The sequence below is a fragment of the Asparagus officinalis genome, chromosome 7, assembly GCF_001876935.1.
Source record: "Asparagus officinalis chromosome 7, Aspof.V1, whole genome shotgun sequence".
NCBI classification, from domain to species: domain Eukaryota; kingdom Viridiplantae; phylum Streptophyta; class Magnoliopsida; order Asparagales; family Asparagaceae; genus Asparagus; species Asparagus officinalis.
In genome coordinates this window covers 6,253,191-6,261,748 of record NC_033800.1, presented here as the reverse complement: position 1 = coordinate 6,261,748, position 8,558 = coordinate 6,253,191, and the positions used below count along the sequence as shown (strand labels likewise).

Sequence of the window (8,558 nt, the reverse complement as noted above, 5' to 3'; positions counted from 1 at the left end):
TTAACCTAAACTATAGATATACACTCCAAAGTATAAGTGTGGATCAGAGTGACACATGAATCTTTGTTTTACTATACACTATTTTGTGTCTAAAAGAAAGTTTATTGTTTTGTGGAACCTCGAGTTTGTTCCTTCATTGAGATCATTAGCTACAGTGTACTGCAGCATTGATATGGATATCTTGGCAACTTCTGCTCAGAGACGAGCAACTATGGAGTTTTGTTTAGTCGTGTTCCTTCCTGAATGTATGGGGGTTTTGAGCTAGATTATGTGATGATTTGTCAATCAGGTTATCTCTGATGATAACCACTATTTACAAATTGTTTCAGTGTTTTCTCTTCTTCATATTCGTGAAAAATATATGTTGCCAAATATACCTAATTAGCTTAACAAGGTTTTTATTATTTCTGACATGTGTGATATTATCCTATTCGGCGTTAGGAGTTAAAAGCGTACGTAAATTTTCCTCTGTGCATTATTGTTTGGGAGTTGAAATTAATGAGGCAGTAAAAGTTAAGTTACTTTGATCATAGACAATGTTCAGTTTGAGTAACTCAGCAGTACTAATTACTAACAGCAAACATAAGAGAAATTTCGCAAAGACTGGTTCATAAAAGTAAGTGTTGGAAAATTACAACATGTTTCATTAAAATAGATAATAATGCGAAAAATTAGATAAAGGCATCAATTTCATCTCAGAGAAACTAAGTTCAATAGTCTCTTCTCTCTCTCACTACAAATCTATACTTCTATCTCAAGGGGTTTTTTCTCTTTAGTTCATGCGCTTCCTCCTAAGAAAGGGAAAAAATGCTACAAATTATTAGAATCAGAAAGATTAAATGTGGTGAATATAAAAAATACCATAAACTAAAAGTATTTTATACTAACAATTTCTTGTTATTTAGTTGTTTCTTAAAATCCTCAGCCCAAACTCGACGAATTTCTTTAGCCACCTCCACTCCATCAACAAAAGGGATGGCCCTCATCGCTGTCAGGTTTTGTTACGTCAGGTTCTTAGGCTTCCATTCTCTCACTTCAGCTTTTGTTGCCTCAGATGGTTGCTGCGCCATGGACTTTAGCAAACATGTTCTTAAATTAGTAAAAATATAATTACACAGATATAAATTAAAAAATATATAGGGAGATATATGTTACAATCTCTAAATTATGAAAATGCCATGAACTTACAGGAGTATCAGTTACAGGCTCAATTTGAGGTCTGTTCTTTTGTGTCAGATGCTTGAAACACTTTTTTTCTCGATCTGTATCTCTTACCAATTTCTTCATCAATATAGAACTGCAGCCAGAATAAAATATAAGATCATTAATCAATAAATATTTATTTATTTATTTATTACATAACATTTTCATGGATTATATAATTTAAAGTCCATTTTGAACAATATGGTTATACAATAATTCTTATACTATGTTGGCACTACAGGACATAAATATAAAGTCTTTCTTGTGAATTTCAGTTAGGAGACGCATCTCTCTTTTTAAACTATATGCCTTAAAGTATTAAATAGTACAAACATTATAATTCTCAATGATGATTGTTCATGCATTTACGTTGCACCAAAAAAGAATTAATTTCTAACAGTGAGTCGGTGAATTTAGGAATTTATGCATTGATCCAAGCACAGGCATACATTTGATGTATCATTAATATCATACATTGTCACCAATATGGATGGATTATCGGCCACTATTATATAGAGTTTAGACCCTGTAGCCGAGTAAATGAATAACAACATTCTAACAAAATAAGCAAGTATTTAACATTAGAAAATTACCCAGTCTACGCATTCAGTAGTTGGTCCCTGCTTCCTCCCTGAGTAGTAAACACAAAAATGATCCGGTTATCTACTTATGCTTCCTGATCCTGATTCCACTGAATTCTTCGTTGAGTCCTCAATGACGACCATTGCTAGCTCTTTTTTTTTTCAAAACTCATTGCAGGGTTTGGAGGAGAAGCTGAAGAAATTTCGAGGATCTGTTGAGCCAATAGTTCTTTTGAGGGATTGCACAAGTTTGCACACTTTGGTGGTTGAGCTTATATTCAGAAGTTGGAGAGAGAAGAGAAGGAACCTATTCAGGGGATAAAATAGGAAGTATTTATTCTGCATCAAAGTAAATGGAGATTAAATATTCAGAACAAGTTGACATAATACAGGATTATTTTGTTTCAGTCATAATTCATGAGTCTAAACATGTTTAACTCATGTAGCTTTCTTTCAACTACGAATTAAACACAAAAACCGTTGCATTTTCATTTGTCATACAAAACACACTTGAAAGTGAAATGGGTACAAATTACTCACTGAATTGTACTAATAGATGACCAATTTTGAGAAATTAGAGTATATTAGACTGCATTAAAATATGCTGGCAAAGGATGAAACATTTTGTTCATTTATTACTGCAATAACAGGTAACAATCATTTCAATGTTTCAAATGAGGACATATAAGCTATTCAATACTTCAATGAAAACTTGACAATCCATCTTTTTCTTCTTGTTATTAAGAAAACTCCTTAGCTAAATGAATCCCACGGGAAGTTCCCTTTCGCTTCATCCTGCAAATGCGAAACATAACTATCAGAATCATAAATATGAACATATTTAAAGAGTCTAATACATAAAACATATAGATATGGAAATCTATCCAGACCTCGTGCCTCTGTTGAACTGCCAATTAACTTCCTTGTTGTCGGGTCCAGAAAGCGTCCAGGTTAGGTTCCTTGGCTTTAATTCAATATCTTCAGCTGCCACTGTTTCTGATGTTGTCTGCAACAAAGCTACCCAAAACATTTCATTGAAATAAAAAGAGAGAAAATTTAGCAACATACTGCGCTGTAAATTAAATAGATGCATGATTACTTACTGCAGTATCAGATACGGACTTTGCTTGTTATTCTTCTTTCTCCAAGGCTCTACGCACTTCTATCATTGATCTATACTGCTTTTTCATCTCTGTATCAGTGTAAAACTGCCATCAAAATAAGAAATCAAATAATGTTTATTCCTTTATCCCAAAAAACCTATAGTGGTTTGTAGAAATGACATATATTTCCCAAGGTAAAGTAACATGTCTTCTTCATATTCAGTCTCTAATCAAATAATCATCATCTGTTTATGTAATCATCTTTTTCAATAGAGCAATCATATGTACATCTATATGAGTGTACATATCGTCATATCGTATAGTCATAACTTTTGCATCCAAGTTTATTAGGAAATATTGAAACTCTAGGAATAAAACTATCAATTTTAAAACCACAGAAGGGTGTTCCTATTAAACCTGTAAATCTTAGAGGGATTTCTATATTTATCAAAACCTGAACTTGTGAATGGGTATTTTCTAGATATTTTCTTAAATGTAAAGTGAAAACATATGCCACATTTGTTACTCAAAAAGAAAATATATGCAACTACTAAATTCTAGGGTTCAGTTGGGTAACTTCTAAATTCTAAAGTTTGAATCTTTCTTTATAATTTGGAGTTTGTGATTATGGGTGAAGAAGTTAGTGAAAGCAGCAAGATAGCGGGTACAGTTCAAGTTGGTTTTCAGAATACTAAAATTAGTGTGGTGAAGTATGACGACAAGATCAATTTTGGTTTGTGAATGAGCGATGTTCAGGATGCGCTCAATGCTTAGAATTTGGAGGAGATCATCACGGTCCATGAGAGGCCACCAAAATATGAAGAGGCGATATGAAAAAAGATGGATAAAAATGTTTATGGGATGATCAGGTCTTGTTTAGAACAGGAGCTGAAATATGATGTGATTAGGGTGACGTCTGCAATGAAGATATGAGAAATTCTCAACAATAAGTATCTTACGAAGAGTGTTGAGAACAGATTGTACTTGTTGAGCAAGTTATTCAGATTTCAGATATCCAGGAGCACCTCACTAGCAGTTCATGTGAATAATTACACTAAGTTGTTGTCGGACTTGGCCAATGTTGATGAGAAGATATCGGATGAGTACAAGGCTATTATTCTTTTGGGTTCCTTACCGGATGAGGGGGTATGATACCTTTGTACTTACTTTATTGAACATGATATCTTCTATCACTTATAGTGAAGTAACTAATGCTTTAACGAATTATGATTTGAGAAGGAAGAACAAAGAGACTTCTCGCGCTAGTACTTCAGAAGAGACCTTGTCAACGAGAAGTAGAAGTTCATATCCGAGAGGTGACAATAGAGATAAGTCAAAGTCAAGAGGCCATCACCATCTAACAAAGAACCAATAGGTATTCTGTAAGGAGCAGGTGTAGGCGTCTAAAAAATACCTATGGGTGTCCGTACACGACTCGAGACAGAGAGAAGATGATAAACATCGCTATTAGAGTCGCAGGAGCTCGTTTGACAATGACAAACACATGAAGTGAGTCGACGGGTCATACGTAGCAACGGAACTTCGGAATAACGGAAACAAGAGCTGATCGGGAGCCCCACGTCATTTACAAAAGACAGAGCACCCCTCGTGTCCTATTTATTCCACATATGATTCAATTATGGGATCCTGTAGATCTCCTCGTCGGCTTTCCAACGCATCTTGAATCGCCTCATTCCGAGGTCGGATGAGTAAGTTAAGGCTGTTACAGTACCTGTGGGTCGGAATTTTGCTACAGTACCCACGGGTCGGAATTCTGCTACAGTAGCGGGTCGGAATTCTGCTACAGTAGCGGGTCGGAATTTGTTACAGTAATTTTGACTATGCTGCGATTTGAATCTGAAAAATATCAAAACATAAAAGTTGTAGATCTCTTCGTTAGCTTTCCAACGCATCTTGAATCAGCCTAATCGGAGGTCGTACGAAAGAGTTATGACTAAAATACCGCAGATATCTCGAGATTTGTTGGTTCCAGAGGTTCCCAACTGACTTGATATCATCTACAAACGTGGTTAGGCTGTTATTGACTAAAGATAAGGTCAAATCACTTGTTCTCATCCAAATAACCACTTTCGAAGCCCTATAAATACAAGCCTAGGGCCTCCTTTCAGCGGGGGCGATTGATTATCAAGACGAGGAGGTGCTGCCGGATTGTGGAGTCAAAGGAGCACGAATTTCAGCGAGGGTTGACAGATCTTGGCGAGTTCTTCGGCATAAAGAAGGAGAGTTCGAGAGATCCGACGCCCGTTCCCGTCCGTCCCTTGAGATTAGGCTTGGTCTTAATCTCGAGAAGAGCCCTGATTTCGCTTGGTCGATTTCAGCGCTTCAAATCAAATACTTCCTCGGCGAAGGCGAAGCTCTGCCAAATTTTTCATCAACCGGATCCAGATCTAAGGCGGTCCACGGATAAACCCCGGCACAGGCAAAGATCCCACGCAAGCAGAAGACCGATAAACGATCTCTGCGTTTGTTTTGACGAGAGTTGTAAACTTTTGTTTTCATTGTGTAAAAGTCTTATAAAAAGACAATCTTTTTTTTTGTTTTCATTGTAACGATTGAAGTTGTAATGAATACCGCAATGAATACAACAATTTTCGACGCAAACAAACTGGCGACCACAGTGGGAGGCAACAGCTTCGCTTCCGGAGCTGTCGTGTCGCAACCTCGGATCTGCATCCCGGTTGAAGAAGTGGTCAAGTACGAGTTCGACCAACTGAAGTTCGAGGAATATCTGTCGTCCTCCTCCTCCAGATCCTCTGCCTCTCGCAAGCGAAGGAAGATCAACGCCCCCGTTGTTACGGTAGCTGAACCTTGCAACGTCCTTCCGGCCTCCAATGAGTCCGGATCTGCAGATCTGAACTCCTCCTCAATCAAGGAGTTGAGTACAGAAGGCGCGCCCATTTTATCGAAGAGAGCTCGTCAAAGACAGCGCCAACGATGTGCACGTCAACTCGCTAGAGCCTTGGAGTCAATTGACGGGATCCGTTACGAGGCGGATCTGAAAATTAGGCAACGCCAAGCACCCCAACAGCGGACAGATGTCCTCCCCTCCAAACCAATAGCAAATGTTTGGATCCAAATCAAAAAGATCCGTTCAACTCTGGAGGAGCGAATTCAAAAGCGACGCGCGCTTGCGCGCACGCGAATTCTTGTGCAAAAAGCACAAAAGATGCAGAAGAAGAACATAGCTAAAAAACAACCAAGATTGCATCAAACTTGGAGGCCAAAATCCAAAACGGCAGCCGAAAAGATCGAGAATCGCGGGTCACTTGAATCCGACCCGCTAATTTGCAGGTCACTTCAATCCGACCCGCCAATTTGCAGGTCACTCCAATCCGACCCGCCAAAACGCAGGTCGCTCCAATCCGACCCGCCAAAACGCAGGTCACTCCAATCCGACCCGCCAATTTGCAGGTCACTTGGATCCGACCTTCCAAATCGCAGGTCACTTGGATCCGACCTTCCAAATCGCAGGTCACTTGGATCCGACCTTCCAAATCGCAGGTCACTTGGATCCGACCTTCCAAATCGCAGGTCACTTGGATCCGACCTTCCAAATCGCAGGTCACTTGGATCCGACCTTCCAAATCGCAGGTCACTTGGATCCGACCTTCCAAATCGCAGGTCACTTGGATCCGACCTTCCACTTTGCAGGTCACTTGGATCCGACCCTCCACTTTGCGGGTCGCTTGGATCCGACCCTCCACTTCGCGGGTCACTTGAATCCGACCCTCCACCCCGCGGGTCACTCAAATCTGACCAGCGCCAGGGTCGAGACATAAGACGTTCTGTACCGGTTACGTCGATCCCTTCGAGTCCCGCACCTCCGACGGAGCACTGTGACAGTGTGGATTTGTCCCGATTCAAGGTGAAGACAGTCGATCGCCTGGGTCCTTTGCAAGAGGATCGAGGCAAAGTTCTGAGCAAAGAACGTTTGGGTCCGGTGACTGAACCCCGAGCAACTCGTCGAGCTGGGGGTCGCACACGCCCTCTCAACAATAACAAGCCTTCTTATAAAAGGAAAACTCCAGTTTCCACCCGTCTGGGGGTGTGTATTCAAAACCAGGAGCCTGTTGAGATCTTGCGCTCCCAAAAGTGTAGTTCTAAACATGTGACTCTTGAGAACGCTGATAAAGCGGCAAATCCCCTGAAAGAAACGTATTCATCTGACGATGACAACGTTATACTTGGGGAGTTGTGTCAACGTACGATAGGTTGCTCCGGTCATCTGACCGATGAGTTGTACTATCGGGCTGGGGGTATGAACAAGTCTCGGAAGAGATATACCCGAGAAACAAAATCTCACTGCCCGTGCGTCGAACTTATCAGGGCAGTATTATAAGCGTGTAGCTGCCCCAAGACCACTCCGGCTCCGCAGAGGGTCTCGGTATTGAAGAGGATCTCCAACGGGAAGGATAAGTCTAATCTTTAAAGCGCCTCCGTAAGAAATGATCGGTCGTTCAAGGTGACGAACCCCACAGAGGTTACCGTCAATTAGCGTTGATAAGGAAAATCAATTCGACCTTCTAGCTCTGAACCACTTGTATCGCACGTCTAACCGGTTGCGATCAGGACCACTAGACGCAGGGACTAACCAAAGAATGCCAGAGAGGTTATCCTCGGATGATGAAGTATCGGATGCTACTCGCTAGTCGCTTCTGACAATACGGTATCTAGCGGACAATCCTCACGAAGTGTTTATTGATTCAACACGGAGCAGGTAGCACAAAATGGTTGAGGATGCTTGCCAACAGAAAGAGGCATCAGACTCGAAATGTGAATGGCTATGCACGGATGAGGGAAGACACGCGACCGACAGATTCGGGCTCTTTCCAATCAAATGGGCAACTCCAGCCGTGCGCAACGCCTGCTAACTCAAGTAAGTAGCGATCGATGTGGAAAAATGAACGCCTTAATGCTTCGATAACCCTTCTGTTGACCAAAACGCTGGGGGTGGCCCCATCTAAAAGACGACACGCTGGGGTAGGCTCTCGTTATTTCCTCATTAAGAATCGTCCGAAGCCGTACGAGCGAGGATGAGAAATGAAAGATCTCGAGGAGTAAAATCAACGCTCTAGATGTCTGAATCGAGAGGTAAAGAAGGACTGGCATGTCCATGTTCCATATCCAAGAGAGTGGGCACAATAGAATACCCGGCGAAGTTCAACTGATTAAACTTCAACGCCGTTTGACGGAAGGGTTCACGCACTCAACATCTGATCTACTATCAAGTCCACTTGGCGTAAGATCTCCGGCAATGAAGCCTGAGGTCTCCATTCGTTGGCATCCCGTTCAGGCGGCCGGCCTTCGATTTGGTACCCCTTTGATGGTTCGGTCATTCGTTGGCACCCTTCGCGGGCCTGCTTTCGATTGGTACCGCCGTCTCAAGCCTGGAAGCATCAACAGCTAGGAGGACCTGGAAAGCATGTTCCTCGCTTATTTCTTCGATGATGACGCCGAAGTGTCGATCAGGACACTCTTCGATGAGAAACAAAAAGACGGAGAGTCAGTGGATATCTTCATCAAACGCTTCCGCAATCAGGCAATGAACTGTAAGGATCCCGTCACGGAGGAATTCGTCTTGCAAACCTGTCATAACAACTTGTCCATTAACATCTTGGACGTTATGGGAGTAGAGCCGCTCAATACCTGG

The 8,558-nt window shown here is 41.4% G+C and overlaps 1 long non-coding RNA gene across 2 annotated transcripts; it reads right to left on the bottom strand.

The window, feature by feature from the left end:
- LOC109846551 lies at positions 754-2,060 on the bottom strand. 2 transcript variants are annotated; one of them, XR_002248552.1, is made up of 4 exons: positions 1,797-2,060; positions 1,189-1,297; positions 889-1,073; positions 754-791 (listed from the first exon to the last, which is right to left on the bottom strand). It is a non-coding gene; the product is annotated as an uncharacterized LOC109846551 (long non-coding RNA). The 2 variants fall into 2 exon arrangements; XR_002248551.1 differs by having other exon boundaries at positions 768-1,073.